This window comes from Chinchilla lanigera, unplaced genomic scaffold, assembly GCF_000276665.1.
Source record: "Chinchilla lanigera isolate Chin_1 unplaced genomic scaffold, ChiLan1.0 scaffold00002, whole genome shotgun sequence".
In the NCBI taxonomy this organism is placed as follows: domain Eukaryota; kingdom Metazoa; phylum Chordata; class Mammalia; order Rodentia; family Chinchillidae; genus Chinchilla; species Chinchilla lanigera.
In genome coordinates, this window is record NW_004955403.1 from 37,604,245 (window position 1) to 37,626,490 (window position 22,246).

The following is a 22,246-nucleotide window of genomic DNA, read 5'->3' on the forward strand; positions in this document are numbered from 1 at the left end:
TATGTGCCAGAATTGTGTTTTGCCTCGGACATTAACACAGGAATATCATATGAAATAAATAAAAGGTGTTTCATTACTTATCAAACAATTGGACATAAATTTAAATTCTACCATTCTTTGAATGAAATGCTGGGAGGCAAAGGCCTCTCTTGTTACTCCAAGTATACTATTCTTTTTCTATATATTATTCATCGAATAAAAAGAGAAATGATCTAGCAAACTTCAGTACTGATCTTTGCCTCCAGATTGAGTGTAAAAAGTCAGTGAAGGAAGCTTCCTACGTATGATAAAGCTGAACTTTATAGGCTGTGTCAGGAGCAAACTGGATGAGACCTTCTGTAGTAATTATGCCTCACAAGGTCCGACTGGAGTGCTTGTTTTGAAGCAGGTTAGAATCTAGGGAACTCACTGATTTCAAACAATAGTATGCAAGAGTTGAAAGGCCTTCCTAGACTCTATCTCAAAGTGTACATAGGATGCTGTGATTCATAGAATCTGTTAATTCTATGGAAGATATTTAATCAGAGACCTTAAAGCTTAATATCAACCTACTGAATCTTCTTCAGTTGAATGCTGTACTGTTGTCTTATGTATCTTTTTAGAAAAATTATTTACTTTCTTGTGCCTAAATCCCAAGTTTTCCCTCTGTTAATCCTGCTCTGCCTACTAAAGTATATTTCCTACAACTCATGTAGTAAATCCTGCTAAGTCCACAGAAGTGGTCTGGTCATTGTTGCCACCCTTCTATCAACATAATTTTACTCTAATTCCTTGGTTATGTCTGTATTTCAGTATGTAACCATCATAGTTTTTCTCTGATTATTAAAAAAATCAGAGAATCATTCATGAGGAAAAGTTGTGTTCAGTATATTTTGAATTCTTGAATATGTTTTATTCATGAAAACCAGGCATTTAAAATATCATTTTGAAAAGGGAAAAGCATAAGAAATATAGACTAATAGAAAATGAATGTGCATTAAAGATTCTACTTAACTAATTTGTGACAAATCTAGTAACATTTTACAACACTTTTAGAGAATGTGTTAGAAACCAGATACATATGTAGGCAATTAAGAATGCTAAAATAAATTTGCTAGTTGATTTGGAACTGATTAATATCCACAGAGCAATAAAATATAGTATTAGAAATAATTTATACAATAGAATGCTTACTAGAATCAATGTTTTGAGGATCTATGAAGAAGGTATAATTTGCATCCGTGTAAGATTTCTACAACATACAGACTTGTCAAATTGCCTTGTTAAAGACAATGAAGAAATGGCATAGACACTCATAGAATAAGAAGACCCCGGATGGTCCACTAGAGCCCATCTAACATTTTACTGAAAGGACACACAGTATTGTTTTGTCTATTTAAAAGCCATGACGCTTTATTCCAAGAAGGTAGGATTTTCCCCCTCAGTATTTCAACAAGCATGGCAGATAACATGTGGAGAGACCAAGTGTCAGGATTGTCTCCCATTATGTGTGAAGAGAAGAGATACAAGATAACATAAACCTAGAAGAGACATGACGATGGGAAGGGAAGCAACCTTGGATTAAAAGTATGTTCATGTATTGAAGACAAAACAGATCATATTTTCATTTCCTGAAGTTTATCCTTCCTTGGAACATGAACCACTTGTTTTGTGATTTGAGAGAAATTCAGTTTTGCAAGGAGCTCAGTGCAGAAAGAGATTTTGTGTCTACCACACCTGGAGCAGGGGAAGCGGATAATCCAAGTAGATAATTGCGAGCAGATCTTTGGTTCTTGATATGAATAACTTAAAACATAAACTGAGATAGATGTACTACACGCAAAGGGATTACCCACTCCAAATGCATTCATGGTGTATTTACTACATGCCCAGCAATGTGTTAGGGAGTAGGGTATAACTTAGGGAAAGACAACCTTTTAGACTTTATAGAAATCAGTCTATAGCAGATACATCTAAATAAGAAGCACATACTCTACATTGTGTCAAGTGTTATGGTGAGAAAAGAGCAAAATGCTGTAACAGCACCAAGAAGGGACAGCAGGGTAAGGATCAGGCAAAGTTTTCTGAAATATGGTTGAAAGAATGATACTTGCTGGTTGACCACATGTAGAGATGATGCAGAGGCAGGATTGCACACTTCTTACTTCAACAACATGAACATTGTCATTAAATAACATGCCACAAGTGGAAGAAACAAATTTTAAGAAAAAATAAGCTTAATTTTGAGTTGGGCTATTTGAATTGAGGAATCTCTGGTGTTGATATCCAGAAGGCGATTTGAGATGTTTATGTAGCACCCAGAAGAAAGCATGAAGGTAGGGTGGATATTGTTGGTCTATGGTTGGCTCCGTAAGCCGCAAGAGCGGATAAGGCTTTTGATTGAGAACAACAGAGGAAAAGAAAGACCCCTGCAGAACTTTGGAGGGAAACCATGACAGTGAGGTGTCACAGAAATTAGAAAAGAAAATGTCTCATGGAGGAGGTAGTGTCCTTTTTACTTTAGCAACTGAGAAGATTTGGCATCATTAGCAGCAGCATTTTCCCTGTATGCAACCGAGATAAAAACCAGACTTCATCGGAAGGAAATATAAATTGCAAATACAGTTGACTGTTTTGAGATTTGCAGAAAGGTAGAGAGGTCGGAAGTACCAGTAGAACCAAAAAGTGGACTGTAGTAGGCTTTTTTTGCCTGTTTCTTTATTTGTTGTTGGTGTTTTCCTTTTTCTTTTTGTTGTTGTTCTTAGACAGGACACATTTAGGATGGGACTCCTCTTTCAGTGCTGATGGAATTAGTAGACAGAAGCTGAACAAACAGGTAAGACAGCGGGGACGGATTAGAGTCCCAGTCTCCAAGGATGTGAGAAGAAATGAATTACAGTAGCACAAATGTGGTATTTGGCTTCAGGTAGGAGCAAGATAGTTCTTTTTTTCCGTTATCAAAAGAGAGAAGCAATAAAGGGTATGTTTGCCTACAGACACATGTATGTGTGTGTGCTGGGTAAAAAGGAGAGCTCTTAACTTGAAACTGTTGTGTACTTGGAGATTCATGAGGACAAGAGATAGAAATAATTTGAATTATTTGTAAGGAAAGGGAGAAAGTTTCCTGAGAAGAATTTGTGGGCACGCCAAAGGCCTAGCTGAAGTTAGATGGAATGCATTTATGGCATCCTTAATCTGTGTCATTGCACAATTCTCTCCAACAGAGCTCGTCAGGCCTGGCAAAGGTATGGTGATAGAGAATCCAGAGTTTGACATGCATGTAAAATGAAAAATAAGTGAGCAGGGTTGCTGAGAACAGATCTACTCTGAAAACTATGCTGGACTGAGATTCTTGGGTAGAATTTGAACATGGAGAAATTAAGGGACTAAAGGCCCAATGGAAAATAAGGAGAGATACAGGGAGACTAACTAAATGAGAACTTGAGATGCAATAGAGAGTGAAATATTGAAAATGAATATTGGGGAGGCAGAGCTTTCTGATTCTTGACTGCATTGTTTTCAAAAATAAAGTGCATTTTATTTCTTTTGTCAAATTATCATTTTATTATATATATGATGGTGAAAATAGTCTTTGTTTAAGATACATAATTTGAGATTTGATAAGCAGATACATGCGAAACTATCATCACATCCTAATTAACATATCACTTCAGATATTTACTTTTTTTTCTTTTTAGTGAGAGATATTTATATTTTCTTTCTTTTTAAGGAGAACACTTAGGATCTACCTTCCTAACTACAGGTAGCATATGATAGTGTGATTGTCTATTTTTATGGAACAATGTCAGGATTGAGTAGTTAAAACAGAGACTATATGGTGCACGAAGGCTCATGTATTTATATGGACTTTTACAGAAAAGAAATTGCCAAGCCCTACTGTAGAAGACTAGCTACCTAATGGATTCATACAATATACATTAAAAACTAATGGTGGTAATAAGCTTGATAAAAATAAGAGCTAGTGATAGGCTGCTTATCAGGAGATAGGAATTGTGTCAAGAACTGTTATGTAGATTATTTCATTTAAAATCTTCAGAACAGGCCCCAGTTAGGAAGAAGGAAATTGAGGTAAACCTTCTGAGCAAGAGAGCCAAGATCTAAGTGCAGGCAGCAACTCTAGAGCTTGGGTTCTTAACCAAGCACTTCAGTACCTTTACCTTATAGTTTTCACAGCTGAGAATCCTAAGCAATATCTCAGACTAATAAAACTAAGGATTTAAAATGAGTTCCACTATTACTTCAGTCGTATTTTAGTGCAAAATGAGCAAAACATGATATATTTTAAAGCTTAATGAACAGCATTATATAGAGAAACTTACAGCAAACTTTACTTGATGAAAAATGTTCAATTTTGTTACATAGGGAGTGTTTGCTGGAGGCATATTATCTCACCTGCTTATTAACTTATATTTTGGTTTTCAAGAGGCGCCATCTGACAGGATCCAGTTGTCAGGATTAGATGTAGCTTAAAAAATGCTTGCACAGTGAAAAATAAAATAATAGCTTTATGACATATCTGGTTCGGATTTAATTTGCAATGGAGTCGTTGCTGCTGGAACACGTATGTGGTCTAGGGAAAAGGCTTATTCAACATGGATGAACGAGGGAGGCTTCCAGGTGGCCCAAGTTCACTGAAAAATTATGCTTCGGAGATTTCCATGTCAGTCAACACCCCGAAATTAAAAGGTCATAATCAAAAAGAATGAAATACAACTGCAGACATTGTCATTCTTTCCCTGAGATTTCGTGTCAGTGCTCCTGGCAATTCAATGCTGGTGTGATAGACACAGAAAATGGAGTAGACTAAAAAGACCCACATATACTGCTTTTAGTGAGGAAAGAGGAATTGAGGAAAATGCCTCAAACACTAATGGGCTTCTACTTTAGAAAATACTATCAAAGAGTTTTGAAATTTTGAGGAACAAAGGTGTCTTGTACACTTTAGATCTTTCCTGTCTCCTGCCTCTACAGTTCTAGTTTTCTTCAAGGAAATTTAATTGCCTGAAAATTCCTTTCTTTTTTTTCCTCCTCTTTGTCTAGTTCATCATCTTTATCAATCTCCATCAATATTTCAGCTTAATTATCATTTGCCCTAAAATAAGTCATAGTTATTCTCAATAGCTAATTTCTTTGAATTTGTATAGTTCTGGGTTCTCTGCATAGGAAAAATGACTCTTCTTGGCCCTGGCCATTTTATAGTCAGACAGTTTTTTCCACTTCCCTGTCCTAGTAGGGTAAGTTGAACATAAACTCAATTGAACAACTGCTTATTTGTGCTAGAGAAACTTCAAGAAGGACAAAGATGGGTCAAATACAGCTTCTCTCTTTTAATGGTTTCAGAGCCCACTAGGATGGACCAGTCCAAGATGAAAAATAACTCAACCAATGGCTATTAAAATAGCTTAAACAAATTACAGTAAAGGATTAAATAAAGGAAATGATGCTTACAAGTTTGGCCATGTCACTCCTTTTCCCTTTTAGTGCTGTAGCCTCCTTGGCTCCTAAGAGAAGTGCCAAAGCACCACATACAGATAAAGATGCTGCTGGACGATCTGCCCTCATGAACCCTCTCCAGCCTCATCTTTGTCATCTCTAATGCATTCTGCACTCAATCCTTGTTGGCCTACTGCTATTTTTGGACATTTCATAATCTTTCATCTCTTCATAGCTTTGCACATGCTGTTGTTTTTGTTTAAGGTATTTTCCTCTTTTTCAAATTCCAGTCCATCTTTGAACACTTTCTCAAATCCCATTTTTTTTGTGTGTTTTCTAGGAGTTTCTAGTCAATATAAGTTGCTGGTCCTGGGAAAGGCACTTTCCATGGTGTTTTATTATTGCATTTATTTTAACCAATTATAAATATTTGTTTAGAGACTCTCCTCACTGAACTGGACCACTATGAAAGCTGGAGTTATGATGTCATATTTGTTGGGGTGATGCATGAATGGTGTTTGAATCACAGCAGACGATGGAGAAAAACTAAGATAAATTTGGTATTTGACATGTGGTTTGAATGCTGGGTAGCGTTTGACAGGAGAAGTTTCATCCCTTTCTCTTGCTCTTAGTCACCTAAGTCCCTTCGCAGCATTTGTAAGGTCATGGTCTGTCCCGTGAAATGTAATTTTACTCTCTACTTTGCATTTTTGAGATTCATCTTTAACTAATTCATAAAGACATGAAAGTGCACATAATAACAGGCTAATAGGTGATATTCAATACATGTACACATTATATAAAGTTTAAGTCTTCCTAAACATATTTATTTATAAAAAAATATTTGTCATTTCTTTATGGAAAAGTATTTGCAGCTGTTTGAAAAGTGTTGTTATCTGTAATGACCTTACTGTGCAATAGCACTTGAGAACTCTTGCTCCTAGCTATGCCTTAGTGCCTAGTGATTACCATTTTCCCATTCTTCCCCTGCCCCTGCCCTCCCCAACCTTTTGTGACCACCATTCTACTCTCAACTTTTATGAGAAGAGCTTTTCAAAATTCCACATATGAATGAGAGGACACAGTACTTGTCTTTCTGTGTCTTGCTTATTTGGCTTAGCAGAATGATCTCCAGTTCCATCCACGTTGCCACAAATGATAGGATTTCGTTTTTTAAAATGGCGGAACAGGATTTCATCGTGTAGGTACCACACTTTCTTTATACATTCATCAGTTGAGAGACATTTGGGCTGCTTCCCATTTCTTGACAATTGTGAGTGGCAGAGCACTGGGCACAGGAGTGCAGAGATGTCTGTCTAGTAGGCTCAGGTCATTTCCTCTGTGTACAGTGTATACCAGGGAGTGGGATTGCCGGGTAACACACTAGTTCTACTTTTAAATTTGGAGGAAACTCCATACTGTTTTCCATAATGGCTGTACTAGAAAGTGTGTAGAGTTTCACTTTTCTCAGTATTTTCATTAGCACTTGTTATCTTTAGATTTTTTTTATAATACCTACTCATTAATGTGATGTGACTTTGATTTGTACTTCTTAAGTGATTACTGATGTTGTGCATTTTTCCATGAACTTGGCCATTTGCATGTCTTTGTTTGGAAAATATCCACTTATATCTATTGTCAATTTTTAAATTGAATATTGTGGGTTTGCTATTCAATGTTGGGGTTCCTTATAAATTCTGAACATTGGTGCTGGGGATTTATTTCAGTGGCACAGCACCTGCCTGGCAAGCGCAAGGTTGTGAGTTCGATTTCTGGTACCGGAAGAAAAACAACAGCAACAACAACAAAAAAAAACAAACAAACAAAATTCTGAGCATTAACTCCCTGTCAGATATATAGTTTGCAAATATTTTCTTTTATTCTATAGTTTCTATTTGTACTCACTTTATCACTTCCTTTGGTGTGCAGAAGCTTTTCAATTTGCTAGTCATATTTTCCTATTTTTGTTTCTGTTTCCTGCGCTTTTGCAGTCTTGTCCAAAAACTTCTCACTCATTCCTGTGTCCTGAAGTGTTTTTCTTGTTTTCTTCTAGAAGTTTTATAGTTTTAGGTCCTACATTTAGGTCTTTAATCCATTTTGAGTTTTGTTTTGTTTTTGTTTTTGTTTTTGTTAACCAGTAAGACATGGGTCTACTTTGATATTCCTGCATATGGATATCCAAGTCTCCCAGTACTATTTGTTGAAAAGACTGTCTTTTCTCCAACGTGTAGTTTTAGCACCTGTGTAAAAAAATCAGTTGACTGTAGATGCATGGGATTACTTTTAGGTGGTCTGTTCTTGTCCATTAGTGATTGTGAGATGTTCCAATGGTTGATACATTGTGTGAGCTTGGGAAGTTTAGAAGTTTAACTAAGTGATTCAGCAGGGAGCCAGGGTCCTTACTTTGTAAACATCCTCATCCTATGCAAGAGGAGGGCAAGGAGATGGTGTGAGTGCTACATCAGCCCTAGAGAGTTGTCTGCTTACAATATAAGGGAGGAAAAGAGCTTGCTTCCCCGCTTTTGCTCTTGTTGCTTTTGCTGTCTTCTGCTGCCTTGAACTGTTGCCCTCTGCCATTGTGCCATCCTACCTTGGAACCAGCCCAGTGTGAACTGAAACCTCCACAAATTGTGAGCTGAATAAATCTTTCCTTCCTTAATTCTGGAAGTCAAGTATTCTGTTTCAGCATCAAGAGAAAAGTAACTAACACAGATGTCTTTCCACATTTTTGTATCTTGTTCAACTCCTTTCTTCAATATTTTATAATCTTCACTGTAGAGATCTTTCACCTCATTGACAAAATATATTTCTACATCTTCTGTCTGTCTGTCCATCCATCCATCCATCTATCATCTATTATTTATCTATCATGTATGTCTATAGTGATGGTAAGTGAGATTGTTTGATTTCTATTTCAGATGATTTGCCGTTGGCACACAGTAATGCTGTCGAGTTTTGTATGTTGATTTTTTAACCTTTAATTTTGGTGAATTCTGATTTTTTTTGGTGATATTTTTGGAATTTTCTATATATAACATCATAGAAATGCAAATATTTTGACTGAAAATGTATATGTATTTTCTTATTTTCTATATTATCTCAGTCAGTGCTGAATTATTGATTATTGAGTGTCTTCTATGTGCTGGGGTCCTCTCTTAAGAGCTGGGGGCATAGCTGTAAGATGACTTCTCTGCTCTAAGGAACTAATACTTGTTAGTTATTTTGTTTGTCTGTTCATGACTGGGATTTGAACCCATGGCCCCACACATGCTAACCATGTGCTTTACCACTGAGTCACATCCCCATCCTGAGTTAACACTCTAGAAAGAGAAAAAACATAAGTAATAAAATGAAAAAAAATTTTGATTTTCTATTTCCTATACCTAGCATAATTTCATGATTAATGATGAGCAATTATATTATGCTTTTATTGCACACAGTCTCAATTTACCTTCCAAAGATGTTAGGGTAAAATAAGATGAGACAAAATAAAGTAAAATAAAATAAAATACACATTTACTATTAATAGCAAGTTTTGCAGATGATGGCTGTTATGGAAGGCCCACTATCAGAGGGGAGGACATGCTCAGGTTAATGGTGCTCTCATTTCCTTCAAATTGTGCCATAAGGGCAGCTGCCATGTGTCACCTCATGGTGCTCTGTAGGCGAATCCTCCCAGGTGAATTTTGGTATTTATTCATAATGTCAGACCCTTAACTTTCCGTATTCATGTGGTAGAGCAAAGTTTTGGGAGGGCTGGCAAATGCCACCAAACATTCCAGATCCCTGTCCATCTCCAGCTGTCAACAGGTGCTTACCAGGCCCTGGCTTATTCTCAGCCCTGTGCCCTTTAAATGTAAACTTCCAGCGTCACCTGTTTTCATAACTTCCTATGTGTGTTTGATTCTTTCTTAAAGAATTTTTTTTTCTTAAAGAATTTTTATGCCACTTAATTTATAGATTACTTTTAATTGTAAATTTATTGCTCACAATTTTTCCCTAAGGTTATATCATCTGGATTTTCCTGGTATACTGTAAAATATAGCACATAACAGTACATTTTCACTGAAGAATTTCTATTGAGTATGCATTTCACATAATCTGACATATATAATTTTGTACCTTAAATTATCTTGGAAGTGCTATCCTAATATTTGGAAAACGTTTATTTTTGAATTCCTGAATATGTAAAACACATATAAGTGTATATGGTCATATACGCATATGAATATGAAGATGGTAGAAAAGATAGACAAATTATAAAATTATGAATAACCTTTGCTTTTAAAGTTGTTGACTTTTGGTCATAGAAAATCTGAAAATCAGACCTATGACAACTGGATCTCTGATGCTGGCAGTGAAAGATTCTTGTGGGTACCTTAACTGTATGATTCCTTTAAAGGCCCCATTGACTGTTGAAATGAGTTTCTTGCTTTGAAGGAATGTGGGAGGACAAGACATAATATATATGCAAAAGAAATAGTCGAGTTTAGGGGAAAGGTTACAAACAAAAAAGCTGGGCTTTCTGAGGACTTTCTACCACACAGCTTTTGACTTATATGCTTTCACAGACCTATTTATTGAACAGATACTATTTTTCTGTTTTATTATTTCTGTCACCAAAACTACAGCATAAATAAATAAATAAATAAATAAATAAATAAAGTTTCACTACCTGGCCAAATTTGAACCATCAGGAAGTGGCAGACTCAGGACTGAAACTTTCATTTAACTGCAAAGTTTTTCTTTTCCCATTGGGGCTATAATGGGTAATTACTTTAAGAATTTGATCAGGGAGACCTTCTGCATTCTATTCAAGGAATATTTTTAGAGACACTCAAGAGGTGTTATTCTTTTGGAAGAAAAATGCTTGATATTAGAAAAAGGCTGACAGGTTCCAAAGGTCACTCAATGTCATTTGCCTCCATTGTCAGGTACTTTGGAGAGACCAGGCAGGGCCATTAACGTTTCAGTATCACCTAAAAGGTACGTGTAGCTAGGAATAGATATATGAATGATTAGAAGAACAGAAACCAAACAATTAACCATGATTGTCTCTGTGGCAGGATTAGGCAGTGGTGGAGTTGAGGGGTGGGACGTGTGAAGAGAATTTTTTGTTGCTTTTTTCATAATCTTTGGAATAAAAGCATTAATATAAGTGATTTTAAATTTAGCAGTTTCGTTTATTCATTTTCATATTCAATCAATCACTAAAAATACAAACTGTTGATTAAAAGATTTAATATGGCAAATATTTTACAATGAAAATCAAAGTTTAAAACACTTGACAATTTAATTTTGTTTGCAAGCATGGCTGAACCCTAGATTAGATCTGTTGCCTACTGGCTCCTTGATTCCTTTCTCTCTCCTTTCCTTTGTTTCAATTATGTTCTTTTTGCTGCAAATTGCCCCTCTCTCCTCCCATGTAGGGCTAAAGTCAATCATGAAAAATTCATAAAATCTTGCATTTGATGCAAAGAACACATGACAATTTTGTAGTTTTATTAAATATACAGGATTCTTTTCCTTCTTAACCTCTAGGAATATACATTACACTCCAGGAATATACATCATATTCAGTCTACAGTTATAAATATCCCTTCAAATACAATATTTTATCTCCACTTCAGAGATAGAATCATAATAGTGAATTTAATGCTCCAATAGCTATGTGAATATTTACAGGAAAAATATTTGGAGTCTTGGTGTCTTTTTTATCAGGTTTGCCCATGATATTGAATCAGTTGCAAAAGTCTGATATCTATACTTTACATCTAGTGTATTCATTTCTTGCTTACAGTCAAAATCTATTTACTGAATTTGTTTCTATATTTTCTGAAATGATGATTTAGCAGTTACAAATTATAGTTAGAGCTTCTCTGTCTACTCCTAGATTTTCTTTCTAGAATTTAATCAAGATGAGCTATTACCTTTAGATGGTTTGAATGCCTAGCCAGCACTCACAGATTGCAGTATCCTTTAATAGCCTCCACACACACCATGTGAAAGAAGCAGAGACTTATCTTGGTCTTACAGATTTCAGTTGGTATCTTTTAAAAAGCTTGTCAGATGTCTCCATAAACATGAAAAATGTTTTCTCTTACAGTCTTTTTTTTTTTCCAAACAAGGTAAATAAATTGAAATGATTGTAATTGTCTAGTGTAATCTAGACCTTCATTCTGTTGTGAGTGTTATCAGGTCCGTTTCAATATTCAGTTTTAACAGCGAAAGAGATGCCGAACGGATAGCTGACACAGTGCCCCTGAGACACAGACCCCACTCCATACTAAGGCCAGGTTGAGAGAGGATTAACTGGAGTTCCAGGAATGTGTTATCGTTTACTTACAAAGCAGACATTGGCTAGATTAATCTCATAAGCCTTGTTGCTGTTAATAGTTATTTTAAGAGATTGACTTTAAAAATCTGAATTATTAAGGTGAATATTCAAGTTCTTTGAGAAAAAAATTTGAAGGTATCTTTATCATGTAAAAGGAATTTAACTTCTGTATGTACATGACTAAATAGATTTTGAATAGTTTTATATTTTTATCATATAACGAAATACAGTATTACCAAGAAATAGGCTTTAGTTTGTTCACAATATTCATCGTAGAAGGCAATTAGTATTTTTAGTAAATGCTAAAATGTAATATGAGCCTGAAATCATTCTGTATCAACATCATATATAGGATGGAAGACAATTTCATGTGTAATTAAAAAAAACACAGTTTCCTTTCATTGGTTGATGGGCATTGGAGTTGTTTAAGAGGAAGGGAGGGAAATGGGAGAAAAAAAAGACAAAACAGGATACATCAAGCACAGGTACAAATTCCCTATGATGAATGTGATCACTGTATACACCTAAATTGTACCAATACATTTAATTAAATTTAAAAAATCACAGTGTAAAATTAGATAGTGATATTTAAATTTAACTGGACTCCAGAGACTATACTGTAGTTTCCTTTACTATGTTTTATCTTCTAAAACAATATGTGTATTTTATGCACAGTCATAATTTAAAATACCTGCTGTTACTATGTCAACTGACTTAATTATGTCCTGGGAGTTACTTTAAAAATCCTTTGAAAGGATAATCAACAACTTACAGTGTTACTAGAACCTATCATTTTAAGGCATCAGCTTTTAGTTTTATCCTAGATGAGGGTCGAGATAAGTGTATTTTTATTTGCTATGAAACATAAGACACACACAATCTTGACAGCTTTGGCTCCATTAACACATATAATCCTTTTGTAATCGATAGCACTGATTTAGCTTGCCTAAGGTTCTAATAGAAAAGGTGGTTGTCTGACAGTATGGGTGGAGATAAAGCCAGCATTCAAATCTTATAAATTACCTGTTTATGGCAAAACTAAACATCTCATATTACTTTTCCCCTCTAACTGAAAGAAAAGTCAGTCACCTTGTAAATGGTATCATAGCTTCAAAGGAAAACTACTGCTATATTTCTAGTTTGTTTTTTTCCCTCTAAACCTTTAAAATGTTGTCCTACAAGGAAGTATAGTAAGATACACTGTACAGACCTTTTCAGTACTTGAAGCCTCTGGAAAGGTGATGAACTTCAGATGAACATTTCTTCTTTTCTAGGAGACCAGAGTTTGGTTTTGCCTGTCCATTAGAGGCTGCTTGGTCCGTGGTCACTTTGAGGCAACTGTGCCCTCAGACCCTCATCTGGCCTCTTACTACACTCAGCTATATTTGGTAACTGAACTCATGTTTCAGCACAGTGCCACAATCTGGAATTCCAGCAGTAGATTGGGAAGCAGCCCCAGGCCTAAAGGCTGGGTTCTTAGACATTAACGCCACTTAGCATAGAAGGAACATATATTTGTGGATCTAATGAACATAAGATTTAAACATGTACTTTTGTGCTCTGGTCCTGTAGCTACAAATCACTACCTACCTTTTTAACATGTTCTTAATCAATTATTAGTGTGTTATTTCAGATAGAAAAAGTGACATTCCAAAAGAAAGTATTTAACTATAATGTTCTGCTCTGTATATTTAACTTAGTTACATAGTAGATTGTGCTAACATAGTAAACCCAGTAACTGTTTAAAAAGTTAGTCACCTGTTAAATTAAGTAAAGAACACCATTGCTTTCTTACTTCATGCTGTTAATTAAAAATTATGACTATGGTGTGTATTAAGACATTGTCCAAAGTAGGATGAAATAAGCATGACGGTACAGAGACTGAATCTTACACATGTTGCAACACTGAGCTCTTAGCTCACTGCTTAGCCCATAATGAGCATGCAGTAAATATTGGCTGAGGCAATAGATGGTGAATGAATAATGCTCAAGAGAAGTATGAATCCAATGATAGCTGTAAAAATGTTTCACAACCATTTAATTATACATTCTGTATCATCTCATTGTAGCTCAGTCTACTGTCTCGATCTTGTACTTAACAAATGGAAGTAATAAGAAAACTTTTCTGATTCAAGGTGAGATAGCAGAGCCCAATCTAAGGAGGAGAAAGTGATCACACAACAGAGCCTAGTGAAGTTAACTTGGAAATGAAACAGTGAATTTTCTGCTGTACAGATAATACCGCCACCACTGATCCAGTCTTGATAGCTGTAAAAATGTTTCACAACCATTTAATTATACATTCTGTATCATCTCATTGTAGCTCAGTCTACTGTCTCGATCTTGTACTTAACAAATGGAAGTAATAAGAAAACTTTTCTGATTCAAGGTGAGGTAGCAGAGCCCAATCTAAGGAGGAGAAAGTGATCACACAACAGAGCCTAGTGAAGTTAACTTGGAAATGAAACAGTGAATTTTCTGCTGTACAGATAATACCGCCACCACTGATCCAGTCTTGTATCTGCAGAATTTTTTCTTATAGTAACTCTTTATAAAAGTTCTATCCTTGTACTTGATAGCCAAAACTGGACCTTTAAAAACTGGTCCTCCTTGAAATTGGTCATTTGGTCCATTACATTCATTAATAAGTGGTTTTAAACTTTATTCTTATAGGAAAAAATCTCTCATTGATTGTCTTAGTCCAAAGGTTATACTCTAAATTGATTATACAAAATATCACAGACTATGCAATCTATAAAGAATAAAAATTTACTTTTCACCTTTCAGGAGTCTGGGAAGTGCAAGATCAAGGGCCTGGCAGTTTCATTGTCTGGTGAGCGTCCCATCTCTGTTTCCAGGATGGCACCTTGAAAGCTATGTCCTCCAGGAAAGAGAAGGAATACTATGCTCTTAAATGACAGAAGATGAACAGGGAAGTATGGTGTCAAACTTCCTCCATCAAGCTCTTTAATAAGGGGATGGAATCCCATGCATGATGGTAAAGCTCCTGAGTTACCTCCCAAATATCACACTTCCCAATGCTGAGAATTACCTTTCAGCATGAGTTTTGTGGAGGACAAAGACAAACTGTAGCACCGATTAAACAAATATTTACATTTGTGGTGTTTACAATAAAATAGCAATAAAAATTGGAAAGCACAGACACTGAGGAGACAGAAGATGCTGGAAACGAATGAAATTGTTGGAAATGATGAACACATAGATGAGTCTGACTAAATTACAAAAACTAAATGCCTGCAGAAGGAAATGACACTCAGAAGTAAGCCACAGAGTCACAGAAATGCTCAGGAGTTGGAGAATTAGATTTCCCTTTGGAAATAATTTTAATGGGCACCTGTGGATGTTTCTGGGAATGAGGGAGCCAAATCTGAGAATGAGATTGATTGAAAAAATTCCTAAGGAACAGTTAGACTTTATTTTTCCATTTCCTTTTTAGGCATCCAGAATACAGCCCATCGTCATGCCCAGAGACAATGGAAGGGGAGCTCTTTGGGCTTGAAGTATGCAAAACAAAGAGGATGGGAAGCAGGAGTCTCAGGAAGTAATTTGCTAGTAGGGCGGGGCTGGATCAGAGAAGGGAATGGAAGATCCATGTATATCTAGAACTTTCTTGTTTTGAGAAGAGTAATGATCAGAATATAGAAAAATGGTAATATCTGATCCATCTTGGTATTGTTGTGGGCATTTGTTGGATTTGTCAATATACTTTTTGTATCTGAAAAATGTCACACTCAAAAGTAAACAAAAGCCTCCCTCCAAGGGATCCTATATGTTTAAGAAATTATAGGAATAAAAATGTAACTCTTTCTTAACCTTAGTCATGGAAAGAATTGCTGACATTAATCAAGTGGATGAAATGTTACATGTACAATAACTTTACTGTTCAAAGTTATTATTAATTTCAGAATAATTAGAGGTTATCTATACTGTCTAATGCAACCTTCATTTCAGTGTTTGAAAAGATTTTATTGTTAATAGTAAATTTTGCAGGAACTTCCAGATCATGCCTGGGGAATAAATTTTATAAATGCCTGTCCCTTAATGGGTGTGTGGAAGCCATGCACACTCATACTAGCATTTTTCTCTTATTAAGACATTACCAGAAAGATAAATATTCTTGCAGTTCCTATGAAATATGGAGAGAGCCATACACTCCAGTAAATGTTCACTGCATTGGCTGGCAAAAAATAAACACTAGTGTGTACATCTGTGGCTAAATTTTTTGTTAGTGTTGTGGTATCACTCACAAGCAGATGAAAAATAAAATTCTCTTTTTTCTAGGGAGTACTGCATAGCCAAGTTTTCTTATATTTAGTGCTTCTTTGTCTCAAGAGAAAATTCATACTTCTTAAAAAACAGAAGTACAAAGTTAGATATCATGAGTGTAAAATCCCTCAAACAATATTTTTTGCACGTATACTTAAAATATCCCTGTTGAATTGCTTACAGAAACATGGGGGCTGGTGCTTGTAGGGGAAGACGTTAGTCCCAGCCTAGGGGGAAAGTTGGATTCTCCGTCCACTGTCCACAGAGAGGCGGTGGGTTCTGTGATTGGCCAAGACACTGGTACCCACTAGGATGAGTGCCCAGCCATAGCACAGTCTGGGCACAGACACCTGGGCACTGAGTACTAAGCATCATGGCTTTGGAAGCTACAGTGCAAGAGTTAAATGTTTCTACTTGTAACAGATCTTAGGGGCCGGATCAATGAATCTCAGTGGTGATGAAGTTGGACTACTGACCAGAGGCGGCCTCTCTCACCTTTTCCTGACTGCTTGGTGCCTAAGTCCTGGTGTCATGCCAGGGAGTGATGAAACGTAAGAGGTAAATGAGGAGAAGTGATAGCCTCTGCTCTTCGCGGTTCCACGACATGGCTCTAAACTAGATTTGACTTCATTTGAGAGGATTAAGAAATGTTGTCTTGCACATTGTGAATAGCTAACCATGCTTGTTTTACAAATTTGAGGATCTGAAAAACAAAAGTTAGTATTTGTAAGAAAATTTATTGCAGTAGTTGGACCAAAGTTCTTAAAGTAGTATAAAAGGTCCAAATTCTACTCAGGATGGGATTTGTGCTGAGAGGATGATGAACCTCCCAGGTACTTACGCATTTACCACCAAGTCCATTGCTGTGTTCACTGAGGCTGTGAGGTGGGATCAGCTCCCCTTTCAGGGCTCGGGTTCAGCATTCTCATGTTTGTTTCATCTTCTCAGAAAAATTCCTGCTCCACCATCCTCCACACCACTTTGGTTTCAGCTAAGACTTTGGATCCAGTTGGGCTCTTGAATTTCTTCTTCATTCCAAGACCTGCCATTATCCTGAGTGATGTCAGCTCCTATTTGCTGATTTGTTCCATACTTTGACACATGGGTTCTTGCCCTGATTGTCTCTAGTGATCTCCATCTGAATGCTTCTTCTCGCAGGCCATGCAAGCAGACTGTTCTGCCTTCAAAACTGTGTATTTTCTGAAAACATTATTGAAAAAACTAGCATTTTAGAACAACAATAGCATTGCTTCACAGTTTCTGTGTGTCAGGAATCCTGTAGGGTCTTAGCTAGGTGACTCTGTGTCAGTATTTCGTGGGCTTGCAGTCGTGATGAGGTCCCCAGTTTCTTTGATCTGAAAGCCTAGCTGAGGCTGGAAGATCTGTTTTCAAGGCAAATCATTCATGCGTCCCGAAAAACAGTGCAAACAGGCAAAGCTCTCCATTTTACTGCTTGAGCTTTCTTTCATAATGAGTAATTCAATAAAGAGCAAGGAATAATTACAAAAAGAGCAAGGCACAATGTCCTTTATGACCTAGCTTTTGAGGTCAGATTTCATATTTTCTATATCATCTTTGCTTCCATAAGTTGTCCTTATTAATAGTGTGGAGGGCTACACAGAGACATGAGCCAGTTGACAGGGTCATTGCTGGTGATCTTGGAGCCTGTGTACCACACTTCCTTTCCATTTAACTCCTCTTTGTGACAGCCGCACTTAGACACATTCCATCTTCAAAACTGCGAATTCAAACATCTCGTTATTTGACTGCCAACTTTCTTCCTCTAAATCACTCGTTCAGTGACTACACTGATTTTCTTCACTGGTATTTCCAGGCTGCAGATCACTCTATCCTCAGATGGTCAATATACACCCCGGTTTCAGGTCAGCCAGAAGTATAATGTATTTTGCTATCATTCTTTTAGAACACACAAACTCTCAGATATGCAGTAGGAAATACCAAATTTTTGATAAAGGGATGTGAGGAGGAAGACTGCAGATTTGTTTATTTATCCTCCTGCTTCTTTTCTCTCTCTGGTGACCCAAGAAGCTCTGAGAGTTTGAGTCTCAAAGATGATCCACTGATTCTCTTTTCTGACCACATTTCCTTCTGTTTTTGTTTCCAACACATTTTATCAGCAAGCAGGGATCATGTGGCTGCAACTAAAATGGTAATTGAGAAACCTAATCAATAAAAACCTCAAATTGGAGGCTGAAAACCCTTCTGGGATTGTTCTAACGAGCCACTTATTGGCCTGGGAAACAAATACCCTCCAAACACAGCCATCTTTCTACTCCCTCCTCTTCCTTTGTACCTAGCTTGGAGCCATGGCACAGGAAAAGGTACAGTGTCAAAGACCTGTTACGTTTTATGGCCGCTGGTAAATAGCTGTGAAATCCACATTTGTTCCTTAGGAGTTAAATTTTATGAACCGTTGTTAAATCTGCTGCACACGGATAGCCCAAGCCTGTGGGTGATCCTCTGGTCACATGCTTGTATTACATAAGATGTTTGCCAATTTGTGTATGTGCACAAAAAAGATCAGAGAAAAAATGTCAGGATGATAATAAAAATAGAGCTGCAATGATCTGAGAATAGATTTCATATTCTGTTTGTAGTTGTGAGAAATCTCATTTTCAGTCTGTCCTATAGGGCCAAGGGCAGAGGAAGGTTTTATTCAGGAATGAAACTCCAGTAACATTAATTGCAAAAGCAAGTTTTATTGAATTCAAGCAAAAGTAAGTTTAACATTTATTTACAAAGAGCATTTCATCATTATATGATTGTTATTTTAAAATTATTTATTCCATATAAGGTTATTCAAAAAGAAAATGTACACTGATATTTTGAATAGTCATGTAATGTGTGGAATAATTATTAAAAAGAAGTCAATCATTATGGTAAAATAATAATATATCCTGTATAATTGGGTCTTATCCAACTCATAAAGGTTGGCTTAATATCTAAAAATCTGGACTTTAATTCACCATATTAAGTCCAAACAGAAAATCCACATGGCCACTTTGATAGATTATTAATGTCTTTGGACAAAATTCAACATCCACTTTCAATTAAAAATACTTTGTGGGGTAGGAAGAGAACATTTCTAGCTTAACAGCATATATTAAGGAATATATGCATGTATGCACATGTGTATACCTCTACACATTTAACTACATACACATATGGCTGAACACTAAGAACTATTGACAACTAATATGCAAATCATATTTTTTTTTTCTTTTGCAGGGGTTGTTTCCTTTTTGGTACTAGGGTTGAACCTAGGACCTTTGCATTCCACTACAACTTCATGTCCCTTTTTAAAATTTTTCATTTTGAGACAGGGTCTTTTTAAGCTGCTAAATTGCTCAGGCTGGGCTCAAACTTAACATCCTCCTGTCTCAGGCAATTCTTATATATGTGGAGGCACATGTGAAGGAGGTAGAATAACAGAATAAATGGAATGCTATATCTCATTCTATACAGGGAGAATTAATTTTGCAATCAGTTTCATAAAAATATCCTACAAATGTAATATAATCTCAATCAAAATTGCATTTTAGCTGGGCATGGTGGCACACGCCTGTAATCCCAGCACTTGGGAGGCTGAGGCAGGAGGATCGTTGCGAGTTCAAGGCCAGCCTGGGCTACAAAGTGAGCTCAAAGCCAGCCAAAACTGCATAGTGAGACCCTGTCTCAAGAAGACAAAAAAAAAATTGCATTTTGTTTTGTGGAACTAGGGAAATGGGTACAAGATTTTATGCAGACAAATTTGCACAGAAAAACATTCAGGAAGATGGTGTAAAGAGGAATACAGATGTGAGAAGGGAGTGCTAACAAATTCCTGTGATGGAACCACAATGAACGGACTAATAAATGAAGTAACATATCTTATTCTTGCATGGGAGGATTATATTGAAAGGGCAACATATATTAAATAACTACTTGTATTTTGGTCTGTTTCTTGGCTTTGTTCAATTCCACTGACCTATCCCTATTATATTTAAAGAACTAGATTTTTATGTCACTGCTTTCAGCAAAGTAAAAGTTCTTTTGGTTCACATATATTGAGAAAAAGATGAAGTGGAATGTGTAAATAAATATGTAGCCATGGATATAAATTCATGGTAGATTTTGGATAAAAATTAGTGTGTGCAACCACATGTATAGCGTATTATATCTGTACATGCTACTTTATCTCCATATTGCCAGCTACAGTAATACTTTGGTTTATGAACACTCTGTTCACAAATATATTTGGTTTGCAAACAGAAGCGTTTGCGGAAATTTTGCTTCAGTTTTCAAACTCAGAAGTGGGCAACAAACAACCTCAGCCATCCAGAATCATAGAAGAATTGAGTTCATGAACACATGCACCGCTGTATGTCTCTGTCCTGGTATATGAATGCAAATTTTCAGTGTTTTCCCGGAAGGAAAAAGTGGTTAATCTTAGGGAGAAAATGCACTTGACCGGAGGTTAATAGGGTTGCGTGGGAGGCTTGGCTCCACTGTGCATGTCATACTGATACTCTTTAAAATGCCATTAACTGGGTGTGGTGGTGCACACCTGAAGTCTCAGAACTCTGGGAGGCTGAGGCAGGAGGACTGCAAGTTGAAGCTCAACATGGCCAACTGAGCAAGCCTGTGTCTCAAAATAAAAATTTAAAAAGGGCTGCTAATGTAGCTTTGTGTGAAGGCCCTGGGTTCCACTATCAATACTGCAGGAAAAGAAAGGCATCACTGGGAAAAGATATCATCAGAGATGATTTTTCCTATTGTTTCTTCCTTCTTATGCTTTTCTTTATTAATAAGAACAATTTTTAAAAATATTCTTTCACAAATAGTAAAACAAGAAGTGACACAGAAAATATATCCCAAATACACCCGTAAGTGCAACAAGAACATTGCCCACTAGTTATTATACCTGGACAGTGAGATGAAATGAAATTTAACTCTTTTTGTTTTGCTTTGTATTTGCAATATGTATCAGATTGCATTACATTTATGATCCATTTGGGAGCATAAAGTCTTTTTAATCTTTTGAAAATCCTTGATTAGTCTGTGAGATCAAAATGTTTACAACTCTTTGGATATAAAATAGAGAATAAATGATTAAAGAAATTCTAAATCCAGTGTATTTCAATTTTGTAAATTGAAATTAAATTTTATTGATAAATATTTGAAGCAAAGTTACCTCTAATGCTGGCCAGCTCTTACCTGTCGACTTGCAAGTCGTCACTGGACCATATCATGCACTTACAAACATTCATTTTCATCTGGCCACCTTTAAAATGTCATCCTTTGACCTATTCTGTCCTAGATTGAGTGTGAGGACATAATACTAACTATAGGAGATACTTTATATAAAGACTTGCTCAATTCCACAATATTTGTAATAGAAAATATTTTCAAAACTCTGAATATACACTTGGTGGAATGGCCTGGGAAACTCAGAATTTTAAAATAACCATATCAAGATTTGAGGCTAACTTAACCAATATTCTGAATTTTGCATGCCTGTAAGTTTAAAGGGTTTAGTATAATATTTCAATGAAAAGGAAGATTCCTTAAACTGTATGAGACCCCATCCCATGTTTTTCTTTCCCTAAAGGAAAAAGGAAATCTATTTGGATGGTTGGATATTTAGAAATGGCTTAGACACTTGACCTTAATCAAAACTAACAGCATTTTGTTTCTCCTAAGGTTTTCATTTTACGTGCCTAACGGAAGTGCTTTGCAAGGGAACGTGGGAATACTGCCAGACAACTGCAGACAGCTGTGTGACCATCTTGAAGCTGCTTCCCAAAGCAGCCCACTGTGGAAGGATGTGACTGTCACTCCCTGGGAAGCCAGAAAGGAGGCATTTGACAAAGGAGGAAATCAGCTGTTGGACCAAAGAAGGATTTAAACACTGAAGAAATGCCAATCATGGAAGACAGTTGTTCCGCGATACGCAGTCCTCAGGCTTGCCTGAGGTCTACTTCTGTTGGCCTAGCAATTTGCTCAGCTCTTGCTATTTTAGGAAGGAATTTCCACAGAGCTGGCATATCTTCAGCCCCCGAGGTTTCCTCTGATTGACTGATCAACAGGTGTTGAAAAAGCCTGTGGCAGAAATATCACAGACCCAGTGTGCTCATTTGACTTTTGTAGCTGTGACTGTAGTTCCATCTGGGTGGACTATTTCATAAG

General features: G+C 36.5%; 1 protein-coding gene across 1 annotated transcript in view; it reads right to left on the reverse strand.

Moving 5' to 3' along the window:
- The window catches only part of LOC106148356 (palladin-like), a gene marked incomplete at its 3' end in the record, with an annotated part of 182,881 nt that extends 169,774 nt beyond the window's left edge, over window positions 1–13,107 (reverse strand). The window contains 1 exon segment of the mRNA XM_013513424.1: window positions 12,981–13,107.
- Window positions 13,108–22,246: the final 9,139 nt, after the last annotated feature.